The 14,842-nt window shown below is 35.2% G+C and overlaps 1 long non-coding RNA gene across 5 annotated transcripts; it reads left to right on the top strand.

The window, feature by feature from the left end:
• Positions 1–7,677: 7,677 nt before the first annotated feature.
• LOC113317293 lies at positions 7,678–13,576 on the top strand. Of its 5 annotated transcripts, none has more exons than XR_003343388.1 (6): positions 7,678–8,058; positions 8,827–8,996; positions 9,170–9,255; positions 9,521–11,223; positions 12,523–12,661; positions 13,127–13,576. It is a non-coding gene; the product is annotated as an uncharacterized LOC113317293 (long non-coding RNA). The 5 variants fall into 5 exon arrangements; XR_003343386.1 differs by having other exon boundaries at positions 9,170–10,470; positions 11,035–11,223; XR_003343385.1 differs by having other exon boundaries at positions 9,170–10,470; positions 10,806–11,223.
• The last annotated feature ends 1,266 nt before the right edge of the window (positions 13,577–14,842 follow it).

Raw genomic sequence — 14,842 nt, 5'->3', positions numbered from 1 at the left:
CACAATAATCCTAATCGACGCAGCGAAAAAGGATATTGTGGAATCAGAAACGATGAGACGAAGTGTTTGTGATTACTTTTTTATCTTGTCTATCGGAGATATAAATCTCGAGCCAATTATTACAATCGTACTCGTAACGATAGAATATGAAAGATCAGATCACACAACTACGATAAACTAGTATCGGTCTGGCTTCACAATCCCAATGAAGTCTTTTAGTCGTTAACCTGATTTTAGAGAAGAAAATCAAAGGTTAATGGAGATCGACTCTAGCGGCGCACTAGCAGCACACAGACGTGTGGGGATTAGTTTTACACAATGCTAGATGTCTCCTTTATATAGCCTTCAAATCAGGGTTTTTCCTTAGGTACAAAGCAATCCTTATTCACCGTTAGATGAAAACCTGATTTAGATTCAAGCTAATATTTCTCAACCGTTAGATCGAAAACTTAGCTTGTCACACACACTTGGGTAGACGTTTACTGGGTTCGTGAAAACCATTCCCAAACGTGTACGTGTATGTTGGTTCAACATGGTAACCCAAAAGGTTAACCATATGAGCATTTCATATTAACCTTGTTATTCTTCACCATAACTAGTTCAATTGACTCAAATGAACTATTTAAAGAGTTGTTCAATTGCTATGAGATCTTATGTAACTACACAAGACACAATTGAAACAAAGATGATTCGATTCGATTGAATCGGCTCATGAACATTATAGCCACGGTTTGCATAAAGCATTCCTTAGTAATTTAATGTTTCATGTTCAGAGCAAATCTTTAGATCATAACCTCTTAAGTTCACAAACAAGTTCGCGAACTTAAGTTAATCGGTTGAGTTTTTCAAACTCAGCAGAAATTCTCGGAAAGAGACTTCCGCCAGTTCGCGGACTGGGTTCGCAGACTGAGTTCGCGGACTTAGCACACAAATGAGTTTTGAAAAATCCAGCAGAAATTCTCGGTCGAGAACTTCCGACAGCTCGCGGACTGAGTCTGCGGACTGGGTTCTCGGACTTGGCAAGCCAATTCCACAATCCTCCTGATTTCTCTTGATCAACAAAGTTCGAAAACTTTGGTTCAAGGAATACATGTTTATGTAATCTAAACTCTCATTTCAATCATTGAGACATTCTCAGAGGACGCTATGTAGCCGTTATTCACAGACCGATTCACGTCAGAGCAATTCTCAAAGTGATTGAAACTTTTCATGACTTTCGCCACTAGGTGAAGACAAACTTGAGCAAAGCGAAACTCTTTACCAACACACGATTTCGAGATAAAAGATAAGCAATGAATGCTCAGCTCGAAATGTCAAATGTGTATGATCTAGTCTATGTAGCATACGACTTTTGTCTCATAAGAAGTAGGAGATAGAAGAGATAGACTTTTGAGTGATAGATAAGTTCAAGTCTCCACATGCCTTTTTGTTTATGAAGTTCCACGGTTCCTTGTATAGATCTTCGTCGTTGTATGATGAATCGCCATGAAGTCCTTGAGCTCAACTACACTTTTCGGTGCGCCTAGGATGTGGTCGGGCCACATACTTCAAGTATGTGGCCCCTCTTTCAATGATGACACGTCATATAAAGTAAGAAAAAGTTTGGAAAATAGTTTTATTACCTAAATGTTTTTCTTTTTTCTTTCTATAACTTCCTACTGTTTCTCAAAAAGTGAAATAGTTATGGGGATTTGGAGTGGGGAGGTTTTTTAGTTAAATAGGTGTCAAAAACTTAAGAGGGGCCACATACAAAATGGATGTGGCCCGACCACATCGTAACCGTGGCGTACACTTTTCTATCCTAGTCCGAGACCTAACTATGTAGGCTAGAAATCAAGACTTATAGTTTTGATCACTAACATTGACAAACATTCTTGAGATAGCAACGTGCGAGGTTGACCGAGCTATGCTCTAACAATCTCCCCCTTTGTCAATTTTAGTGACAAAACTATTAATACATATGGAGTACAAAAAAAGGTAAACTTTAGTGGCTCCTTTTCCATAGTCTAATCTTCAACGTTCCTTGAAATCTTCGTCCTTCCAAGTACTCTGATGATCCCAAAGGTTGTAAGTTTAGCACCATCGTCGTTGAAGATCCGTAGCTATAACAATGAGAGAAATCGAAATTCTCGTTATACAGTGTCATAATATTATTATATAACATCAAAGTCCAATTGTATCACGACTTTAACAATAATACTACGGTGATATGTATCACTCCCCTTAGTCAATACTCCATCTCGATCATGGAAACCATTCCCCCTTTCACAATGATCCGAAAACCATATGTATTTGTAGTGTGAACTACAATATTTCTCCCCCTTTTTGTCAATAAAATTGGCAAAGGTACAAGAATGGGATCATAATGAAATTTCCACAAGAGACATTTCATGACCAAAAAAAAAATACATACCAACTTAATTTAGATGCAATCTAATAGCCGAATCTAACATCATTCATCATGGAGTTTTAAGATACAAGATAATCCCTATAAAAGTCCACAACCGCACTCCCCGCAAGATATTACCATTAAGCACAAGTTTAAAAGAACTCTCCCCCATTTGATGTCATTCCCAAGAGAACAACAAGAGCGACCTTAATTTCGAAAGAAAAAAATGATTTTTTATTGGACACCAAAAACCATAGGAATGATTTTCTATATCCAAAACTCAATCAAATTAATCACAAGTAAACCCATGATTAATTTAATTGGAATACGCAACTAAATCAAACCACAAAAGTGATCAATTTAATTGAAAGTGCTCAACATAAGTAAACTCACGGAGCTACGACTAAGGTAATCATACGGAGATGACTAACTTGACCGTTCAAATACTCAACATAAGGAAAACCTTACGGAATATATGACTACATTAACCAAAGAACATGATAGTGTAGCCTTTCATATACTCAACACAAGAACTTGTGGAATATATGAAAACTCAACTAGATTAATTACAAGAGAACCTATAATTAATCTAATTGGAATACAAACAACCAAACTAATCACCGAAGTAATCAATTTAATTATTTTGGGCTCAACATAAGAGAACTTATGGAACCCCGACTAAGTTCATCATAGAATATGACAACCTTAATCGTACATGTACTCAACATAAGAAAAAAGACTTATGGAGTACTAACTAAATAACCAAACTAGTTGATTAATTTAGTTTCTAATGCTCGACATATGACATCTTATGGAACAACCAACAAAGCCAAGGTAAATCGACTTAGTTGTAAGGTGCTCAACATAAGACACACAATGAAGCCTTCACGGTAAAACATAATAAAAATGGATCAATGAAGATCAATACCGTGGATAACATACAAGAATCTATTATATTTCCCATCATAACGACATAATAGACTTTATCCTTGTTGAACAAAAGATTTTATCCTATTTTTCATCAAATACATGACTGCATAGGCATATCTTTTGTATATGTCAAAAGTCCATTCGTCCTTTCATCAATACGAATAGCGATTCATGAACGACTTTACTTTTGACTGCAATATGGGACCTTCAAGTTCACGGACGTAAAAAATACATATCCCATAAAAATATTGCAATATCACAAACCATTAAAATACTGCAATAAACATCATCCTCCAAATATTTTTAGAATTTAAAACCAACAAACCTAAAAAAGTAGCATAAGAAGATGAAAACAAAAATAGCTATGTGTAGTCACAATCATCGCTATTCAAAGCACTAGTTATTCTTCCAACTAATCCAAAAAGAATACTTACTAGGCATATAAGAAGATGAATTACTCATTACCTTCATCATCGGACAATTTCCAAGTAGCTTGAATTGAATCCAACTCTTCCTTGAGCTCGGGACACTTGGTTCCAATTAATGACACTTGATCTTTTAAGCACTTTACTCTTGCATTTACCTTGCACACACCCTTGTAAACTTTTTGAATAAGCCTGAAGGTGGTAGGGTCTCAACTAGAAAATCTATATGCAACCAAAGAAGCCATATCAAAACAACAATCTAGGGACAACCTTGTTCAATTGGGTGAGAAAAACACTAAATTCTTTCATACCGAAACTCTAAAAAGAAGAAAGTGGAACAATACTGAATGCCTTAAGAGAAAAGATAATGAAGTATCCTTTACAAGAGAAGAAATTCAAGAAACTTTGAAGGAATACTTCTCACATCTTTTCTCTGCCCCTTCTACTCCTCCAGCCCATAACCCTTTACTCTTTCAGAACATAGTCCATTGCATCTCCCCTGAAGAGAATGTAACACTCAATTCTATTCCTACTGTAGAGGAAATCTGGCAAGTAATAAAAAAATTTAAAAAAATGTGTTTTCTCCAGTAATCTAGGTTGGTTTGAACAGTATTGAGATTCAAGATCAGAGAATTTGTAGAATTCTCTTTTATGATATGATTCCAAGACTCTTTGATAGTTTGAACACAAGAGTTCTCCTTTTGCCAAGTATCATAGAACTTAAAAGTATAGGATGTCTTTGTATAGGTAGTATCTAGGTTCAAAGCTATTGGGCAATGATCAGAACCTGCAGCAACAAGATGTGACAATTCAACATTTTGGAATTTATTATTCCATTCTATGTTGGCTACAGCTCTGTCTAGTCTTTCTTGTATATTAGCATTCTTTTCTTTATGGTTATTCCAGGTGTACTCATAACCCTTGAAACCTAAGTCAGTGAGACCATCTTTGTTCAGAATATTTTGATAGTATTCACTATCAGACTTCTTGAAAGGTGAGCCTCCTATTTTATCCTCCTGACTAAAGATCATATTAAGGTCTCCAAGTAAAACCCATGGCAATGAGTTAATATCTACTTGGTCGGCTATATCAGAGAGGAAATCCCAAGCAACATTTCTGTTAGAGGGATATGGACTTCCATAAAAGCAAGTTAGAAGCCATGGTTTTGAATCAGAATGTTAATCATATTTAGGTTCCATTACACTATCTCAAAAGAAAATCCATCTACCCAACCTATTGCTAATCCTCCAGCTAAACCTACATGATCTACTATATGTGTGTTGGGGAACCCTTTAAGAATATTTTTGACTAGGTGTCTGTTAGATTTAGTTTCAGACAAAAAAAGAATTTCAGGTTTATCATTGTTAATTAACTGGTTCAGATGATTTTGTGTAAAAGGGTTACCACACCCTTGAACATTCCATGCAATAATTTTCATATTGTAAACTAAGAGCTGAACTAATCTTCAAAGAATTTCAGTAATTTTTTACTATGTGTCTCTAAGGCTAGTACACTATTCAAATTATGCTAGGATTGAAACTATAAATTAAATTTTGTGCACAACTCAGAACTAAATGCATTCATATAATTTAAAGAGCAGCAATTAAGCAAGTAGGCAACAAATTAAATCATGGGAGAGGTATATAATATATAAAGAAACTGAAATTCAAAGGTGTTTAGGGTTACCTGATTTTCGACCTTAGGCACTGAAGGGGAATCTAGAAAAAAGGGAATTGGTAAGTAGTCATCTGTTGCCTGATTCTGTTCTTTGAGATTGGATCCATATTGATTGAATGTATGCAAATTGTCAGAATTAGAAACCAAAATGTGAAGCTCCTCATATGAGGAAGAGAATAAGAAATCCGGGACTGATAAAGTAAAAGCTGATTTGGGCTGAGTCAATGGAGATGCAATAGATGGGTGTAATGAAATTATGCTTGACTCCGGTGACTTATTATGAGATGCTATAGATGATGATGCAATGGATTCAATTTAGGGAAGAAGAGATAGATGTTCTTTTGCATCTTCAAAGGGAGGGGATGAGAACGATAATCTACGATTAACTTGAATTGGTTATGTTTCAGGTCTAGAGATCTCCGGAATAGCTAAACTCTGCTGCAATCCACTATCTTGTTCCGAGCTGGGTTGAATCGGTCCCATATAACTAAAAACTCTATGAGTCTCTGAGTTACCCGATTCGTCTGGCTCAGAGCTTGAGCCATGCATCTGTATGAAGTTTTCAGGCAAGTTAAACGGGAAGGTTCTCTTTCCTAAGATTGAATTAGAAGCTAATGGCATCTCTTCATCGTATGTTACTGGACCTAGAACTTCATAATCTCGATTAGATATTGATTGATTCATGAGAGATTGCTCAACTGCTGGATGTTCTTTTCTGTAAAACTCATATAAAGTTTCTCTAGTTCCAGGGATAGCCAAAAACTTCTCCACTGATCCCATATTTCCATGAGCATCAGTATTATCTCGTGGATTCCAAATTTGGATCATAGTGTTATCTAATACGAAATTATCATCAGCAGGCCCATGGGAAGGCATGGAGATGTCATAAACATCTTCTAATGGTCTATGCTGAAGGATAACACACTGATTGATCTTGTAACCAAAATGGTTGCAGTGAGAGCAAAACTTGGAGGGTAGGTTGAGGTAGGAGAAATAGAGTTCTCTGACAGGGTAATTAGCGAATCTAATAAGGAGTTTCTTAACTAGTGGTTTTTCGATGTTTACCCAAACTAATGCTCTTGGTTCGCAATCAAAACTTCCTTTTTCAACTCTACTGACTATACCGATCCTACTGGCTATCAGGCCAATGCGCTCATCAGCTCTATGCTCATGCTTTGTATTAGAAATGCAAGCCCGAAGTGGGATTTCCTTAACAACTTCAGTAGATATTTGCATACCTGAGAAAGCCGATCTTGCTGACATAACATTACCGTAAGGGTACTAGGGACCGTTCAAAGCAATCCATTTAAGGTCATCAGCTGAATGAAAGGTAATAATGAATAAATTTGGATCAACCTCTCTGATTTGAAATCCTATATTAAGCCCCCAAAAGTGACGAAGGACCCCTATAATATCTTCAGTTTTATAGGTTTCTGTTGAGAAAATTCTAGCTAAGATGTTGTTTTCTTTAATGCCAAAATCTCTCATTAACGCAGGTGGAGTAGGTAGAATGCCAACATTTGTGTAATTGGCATATCTTTGAGCTACAGAAAGCCCGCTGAGATGCTTGTATAAGTTGTAATCACTCATATTGAATAAGAAAGAGGCTTAACTAGAACAGAGTTACATAAGAGAAGTATTAAATAAGAAAGAGAGAAGAAGTAAATTCGCATGGGATGAGAGTTAGATGGTAAAAAATACTGAATAAGAGTGAAGCTAGATTTGCTCAAGAATATAAGCATTGTCTGATATATACCCACAAATTTGAATTCTCGATAATCGCAATAAAAGATAAAGAATTGAGAAAATTAAGGATAAAAACCTCGTCCAATCAAAAACCGACAGCAAAAGTCAAAAGGCAACTAGGTTTCAGAGAGCATTTATATCTTAGATGTGAGTCGCATATAGTAGTCCAAATCAGAGACAAGTATTACTCAGCAGTGATCGATGACAGCATAAATTAAGTTTAAAGAAGGCACTTTAAGATGAATTCCTGAAGTTAAATTTTAGAATGCATTATTCTTATTTTTGTTTGATTCATATTTAAATTTTGATTACAAATCATTATTATAAAAAGGTATGAGGTTTATCTCCATGATAGCTAGGGCTATCAGACGGACGACGTCTGATGGGGATCCCGATCCGGCGGTTGGGAAGCTCCGGATGGAGTTTTTGCTTGGACGGCTGAGAAAGACTCACGGCATTCAAATAAAACTAATTCCGGTGTTTCCCAGACTAATGCAGTTTCTTCTCTCTTAGCTCTCTGTTTTCTACGTATTTTTTCTTGCCTCTGCCCATCTTCTGAATCAACATGCAAACTCTCATCTTGATTCTCGCCGTCGGAGTTCCACAGCCTACTCATGGAGGATTATCGATGGCTAATGAATTCGAGAAACACTAGATTCTTTTTTTTAGCTCTCTCTTCTCTAAGAACTCTAACCCTAGGCTGTTTTTGATTTGTTTTTGTTCGATTTCTCCCTCACCCTCTTATTCATCCCTGGGACTGATAAGAGATTCTCTTTTATCATTATATGATTCTTTTGCCATTTATTACTGATGTTTGTTTCTTTGTAGTAGTTGAACCGGGAAATAGACGCGAAGGTTTCATTTAGTTCTTGAACTGAATACTTATTACAGGTACGACTAAATAAATCTAAGTTATCTTCTAAATTTTTCAAATTTTGGTCTTTTGGAATTTCATTGAGCTGCTATAGCAAATAATCAGGGTTTGTTCAATTTGTTTGGCTTTTAATTGTCTATCATCCAGGCATGTCTTTGTCAATTTAAGAGTCTCAGTTCCTTCTCAAATTTGCTCTCATTAATTTCCACTATATTCTATTATTTTAATCTCTGCTTATCTGACGTAGCTAACAAATTTCTTATTTTGATGTTTTAACATTTGTTTTCTTCTTATCAAGACCTAATTAATCAAACCCATTTTTCTTTCCAGGAGAAAGAAACCCTAGATTATTTCTTCTCTCTGGCCGTTACAAGAATCAATCTCCAAAACTTCCTTCCATGCTCTTTTCGCAAATTTATCCTTCTCTCATTGTTCTTTTTATCTCAGATTTGGTTCCAATTTGTATGGTTGATTTTTTTTTTGTTGGTAACTGTGTGTACTGCAGCAATGCCTTATCTAGGGTTTTGATTCGTTTTTGTTTCAAATTATTGAGTTACTTTTATTGAATAAAATTAGAAACACGTTTAAAAAGAATAATTGATTAATTCATTGTAAGATTTTGATTTGGTTTATGGGGTTGTGGAAGCTTATTTGGTTATCCACTCATAACTACATTTTTCCTGTATGTTGTTGAAAAATAAAACGTTTGATTATTTACTTTCATATATGCGGTTGATTTGGTCATTCAATCTAATTGATTAATTTCAATGATTGTTGTATTCCAGAAACCAATTGCACCTAAGGAATGATCACCACAGTAGAAGAAGAAATTAGGATCGAAGTTAAAGAGGTTTTTTTGGTTTGGTGAGACAATCTCAGTGTTTTTCATCGAAACTGGAGTCGGTGGTGCAAGTTTAATTGCTCATAGTTGGAATTTCCTCTCATTTGCGTGCAGGTTTGTTATGAAATATCAATAGTTCAATTAGGCACAATATGCCCTTGCATCATAATGAGTGGAAGCATAGTCAGATCTATGAGTTGCATTGTGGTGCCCTGATATGTTTTGGCCTTTTTTGCAATTAAATGACATAAGTTTTTTCTTTCTCATAAAGAATTTTCATCGTGCAGGGAATGATTTTAATTGAATGTGGATGCTTGCATTCTGGCCTCATGGAAATCCACCAGTTGTTGAAGGATAAATTTGGTGGATTCAGGTGCCCACAGTAGCAATTACATACTGAAATATGACAAAGTTAGCTCTAGCTATAAACTTGATCACATATTTCAACGGGGTGATGCATTTTAACCAAGCTAATGCATCTAAAATTCTCGTAGACAATGTTCCTTTTCTTTTCTTTTCATTTCTTCTCTTTTCTTTTATATTGGTTTAATGATACGGACATATCTTCTGCTAAGATGTTGCTACTTACTTGGAGATGATAGGAGTCTAAATTGTTGACATTTGCTTGGCTATACAAGGTCCAAAGTTGATAGTGTTCGATCAACTTTCAGGAGCTCTATTCTACTTGCCGAAGGTGAAATGTATTGGTTACATTTCCGTTTAGGATTTGAACTGGTGTTATAGTATAAGCGCAGCATCTGGCAAGTGGTGGGAAATTATCATTGATAGCTGCAGCATATGAGAAGGCATAAATGTCACTGTCCATGTTTGCACTTGCTGCGTTAACTAATTAATGAGTTTAGTGGTACAAGCAATATTCTTACCTTTGAATTGTGCATATCCAACACTGCCTCAATTTCATTTAGATTCTTAGCAACTGAATTTGAATATTTTTGAAATCCTATCATTGATTAGTTTGGGTATTAGAGATTGCATAGCATTATGTGAATTTTATGAAATGAAACTGTTGACAGAATTTTGCTCTACAGAGACCCAGGGGTACTGAGGCTCAAGTACGTGCTTGCTTATTGAGTTTTTTTTTTTTTTTTTTCTTCTTATTGAAGAAATAATTTTTTTTCTTTAGATGAGCCATAAGAAATCTATCTTAGGCATCATAATGCTTCCTAAGTCAGTTGTAGCATTTTTTTTTTCAAAAGATTGGAATAACAGGTAGGCAACGTACGGACCATCTTCAAACAAATAGTGATAGTGTACATTAAAGATGATTGATCTCCAAGAATTCGCTTGACGTCTCCTTCTTCTCCAAATCCATGAGTTCTGTATGTAAGGGAAATTCTTCTTCAAAGTAGATAGTGATAAGAAATGTTTTAGAAGATATCTGAGATTTTCTTTAACCCCAAATGATGCGGCGTCTTGGGTAAAAATAACTTCCTAAGAAGAAATTAAAGATTTCTCATGACGTGAAGCAAAATAAGAATGTTGCAAACTATTCCTTCTTTATCGGCGGCCTCATTCCTCTTGACGAAGCTACAAAAAAGATGGCCTTGGAGATAATCAAGCAGATGAGGTAACACTTATGAGCACCTATGTTCTTCTTAAATATAAGTAAATTGCATTGCGTCCATGTATTTTTATACTGAAAATACAAGTTGTTCCAGTGTCATTTGATTGCTTTTATGCTGATACATTATTTATGCCTTGAGGAAAAGAAGGTTTTATGTGTTTTCAGTAGAACAATTTTTGGTTTTGAAAAGTAGACTACATTTAAAGGTGAAACTGGCACCTTTGTATAGGACTCGTATACTTAACACATGGACTTTTCAACCACTTTATCACCTTTTTTGGAGATGGTTCTTGCAATTCAGATTATCTAATGTAGTATTCTGTTCTCAATCAACTCAGCATTGAAACATTGGTAGTTTAGAGTGACATCTTCAACAACAAAAGTCTGCAAGATTAAACATTGGTAGTATTCTGTTCTTGCAATTCATATACCTTTCTTGGAATTACCTTTTTTTGGTTTGGCGTTTTTAAACTGTTTTGTTGTGTATAGGTGGATGGAAATCATGTATTCCTTCTTGGAATTACCTTTTTTTGGTTTGGCGTTTTCGAACTGTTTTGTTGTGTATAGGTGGATGGAAATCATGAATGTGGAAGGTGAATTCAAATGTGTTGACCAAGGGGGTTTGGAGAACGTATCGATTTTCCTGAACACTTGGACACTAACGAGGAAAATTTAGAGGAGACTTTTGTCAACTGGGTTAGTGTGTCTGAACATAAAATGAATGAGAATTACCAGGGACAATGGAATATATTCCAGGTATTGGTATATTTCTTTTTGTTGGATTTCTGAACTGTCCATTGTGTAAATTTTGAAAGTATTAGGTGTGTTTCACTGTCCTGCTATATGAAATCATTTTACATAACAAATTGGAATATGTCTAGAACGAAGTTAGGTGTCTTTAGGTTTTTTGCGGCCATTCATTTTATCGAGGAAATAGCTGATTCTGTGGCCCATTCTATTTTTTCGAAAGTAGGTGTCGTGCGGGATTTGTAAAAGAGGCATCCATGAAAAAGAAAACTATTTATTCCAAACATGTGAGGGCTAAAAGCAATGCTTTCTCAAATCATCCTTACATTATACAATGGAATGGATTTTTTATCGGAGCGGCTACGATGTGGTCGGGCCACATACTTCAAGTATGTGGCCCCTCTTTATATTTTGACACATATTGTAAAGTAGAAAAAAAAGTTTAAAAACTGTTTTATTACACAACTGTTTAACTAAAAAAGAAATTAACTTCCTACTTTTTCCTCAAAAAGTGAATGCTTTACGGGGATTTAGAGGGGGCAGGTTTTTAGGTTATACAGGTGTCAAGAAATAAAGATGGACCACATACTCATTGTATGTGGCCCGACTACATCGTAGACGGAGCGATTTTTTATAGTATCTGATGTTGCAGGGCACCTTATTAGGCAAATGTTATACGCAGGCATGATAGTTATCTAATCTATTAACAGTCAATTCCGGTAGAATAGTTAACCTATATATTCGCGAAAATATGTGGGAGGTGTATCAGTTAAGAATATGAACAAAGTTCCTTATGAAATTTTAGACAATTTGAATCCGCAACGTAGTCTGATATCAGTTGAACCATGAAAATGACGTTGAGTCTTATACAGTCCATGTCTTTGATCCAGTGGATAGTGTTTATCTGAATTTGTGTGCAATCCTGTTAATGGGCATAGTTGTAAAGATCTACTACTTTAAAATGCGGTCTCTAGAATTTGGAAAACCTTATACATCTGTGACATTGTAATAAAGGTTGGAGTCTACCAAAATCTACATCATCAATAGAAATGATTTGTCTGTGACGTATTTGATACATTGGAAAACAGCCATTCATTTATTACGTTCAAATTACATTGGACTTAATTCATCTTTTGGACGATAAATCATCTCTTTTGCTTTGCCCTTTTTGTGCATCTAATTGTGCACTCACTGGCATTCTCATAGCTAGAGTGAACCCTTCGGCTTAGTAAACACTTATAATGTTTTTTTGTTTGGTAAGTCTATCATATTAGGAATTTAAGTTCACTCTCTCTGTTTCTTTGTTAGGTTTGGTGCAACTTGCAAGAGAACTACAATTGCAATGGTGAGATTCCTTCTCTAGGATCAGCTTTCCTACAGGCAACCAAAAGTTATGGTGTTTCGTGAGGATCTTATCCAAATTGTTATATAACTTGAGGAGTATAAGGTAAGTTCATGTCGATCACATTCTGATTTTTTAAAAGTTTTTGGCTGAAATTGTAGAGTTAATAATCATGGAATTGGTAGTTACTGCTTCATTATTTGGTTTGGTGGAGTACTGATTTCTGTATTATATACATTAAGGACTTGGATTAAGTGGTTGGGGTAATATATGTGCTTTAAGCAGGGGATTAAGGAAGCTCTCTTCTCGCTATCTTTTTATGCTTATGAATCGTTTGCTCTTTCTAAGTGTCTAAGTGTTACTAATTGTATCGAATCCCACTTACATCGGAAATGGTACAAGCTGTCTTAGCTCACAAGGAAGAGCACATGGTTTTCAACCGTGTAGGTGTGGGTTCGACTCCCATAGATGGCATTATTATTTGACGTGGCAGACGCATCAAAATGTTGAGTCCATGTTCACTTAAGGGGTCTGTGATGGACTGCGCCTAACAGTCTGTATCACGTGCAGATCCATCCTTGGTACCTTTGACTTTGACACCAGTTGGAGATTTGACTGGCCAGGTCGATAGAAGGGCATTTGACCAACAAAATCGTCGTTAAAGAGGAGCTACGTTGTGAGCTGGGAGAAGCATGGAAAGAAATCCAATAACAAACCCTTTATAATCTCAACAAACAACGGACAAGTCACATTATGTGAAATAAGGGATTATCATAACCCAAACCACTGAAAGTGTGCACAAGAACAAGTCACACCTGATAATAGTTATACAAAATAGGAAAACAGGAGTATTCAAGATAATTTTTATATGCAAGTAGGTGAAGTTTTAATTTTACAAATAATTAGAGAACGTCAAAGAAAAAATGTATCTTTTTGCAAAATTGTTGAAACTCATGTTGGACTAATTTATCATCACAAGTTGAATTTTTGATATAAGTTTCACGATTAGAACTGGGTTCCCCGGAATTTAATTTCCTTGCTGCTCTAGGTTAGTTTTATTTGTTAAATTTCAATATTTTGCTTTTAACAACAATTTCATATCAATTGATGTTTCCTTGATATTATGTACATTTCATCCTTTAAATTCTATCCTTAAAGAAATAAGATCCCAAAATATAGAAGGCTCAAACAGATTATTAGTTTTTTTAATTTCAAGGTGCTCTTGCAAATTATATACACTATCAATTTATGTTGATTACTTTTGATAGCTACTGAAAATAAACATATATACACAATAAAAAAACCAAACAAAAAAAAATACATCCCAAATTACAAACTCATACCATTGATCAAGCTAATCATTTGGGATCTTATTGTCGGTATTATATGCAATGAAGTGAAAATGCACAAATAGCATAAACTACTAGATTTTTTCACGTCATTTACCGTGTTTTTTTAGTTATGAGACTCATCGTTGTACATCTTTGGTAGATTTGTGTATGTTGCAGTGTACAATGAAACCGTAAAGGTTGAGAACTGCTAGATACCCAATAAATAAGATAACAAAATGAAGAATTCATCAACGATAAAATAACATATATATGGAGATAATATTGCTCAAATAATTTATAGAGTGGGGGCACGATTCTATGCGTATAGAAAATCATTGAGTTTCTTCATACATAGGAGGATCCTTCCCGATCAATATCTTCAGTTCCAGCTGGAAGATTCTGATAAGAATGAACTGGGTGATTTTCACATTATGTGATCCAGTTTTGACTGGCAAAAAAAGAGTTAAAAAAAAGAATATCAGAAAAAGAAAAGTCTTATAAAGTAGAATAATCACTGAAATATGGCAAAAAATTGAATAATACACAACTCTCTTCTTACATTGCAGTTTTCAAATTTGACGGTTGTTTTCTCGCTGTTGGTAACGAACTATAGGGAAATATAACTGCAATAGATGTCCCTGCAACAGCCGAAAGTATGTTCTCGAAGCTCTTTTCTTAAGTGTCACCACACCCTTCCTCCTTGCTATACTCATTCCTTAAACAATCTTCTTTCCGCCTTCCAGGTTGGTTCCTGCGCTAGCTGTATCCACGTCCAAATACTCACCATCCTGAACATGAGTGTGGAAAAAGCTATCAGAAAAAAAAAAAAAAAACTTTTTCTCTAAACCTCTAATACTTCCATATAAAGATTCTAATTATTTGGGTCATTATAACCAGATAATAAATAACGCAAATTTATTAAACCTTGAAATAAGAAAGCTACTACGGTTTTAGG

The sequence above is a fragment of the Papaver somniferum genome, chromosome 10 (genome assembly GCF_003573695.1).
Source record: "Papaver somniferum cultivar HN1 chromosome 10, ASM357369v1, whole genome shotgun sequence".
NCBI classification, from domain to species: Eukaryota; Viridiplantae; Streptophyta; class Magnoliopsida; order Ranunculales; family Papaveraceae; genus Papaver; species Papaver somniferum.
The sequence above is the reverse complement of the archived record's forward strand: the minus strand, read 5'-3'. Positions and strand labels throughout refer to the sequence as shown.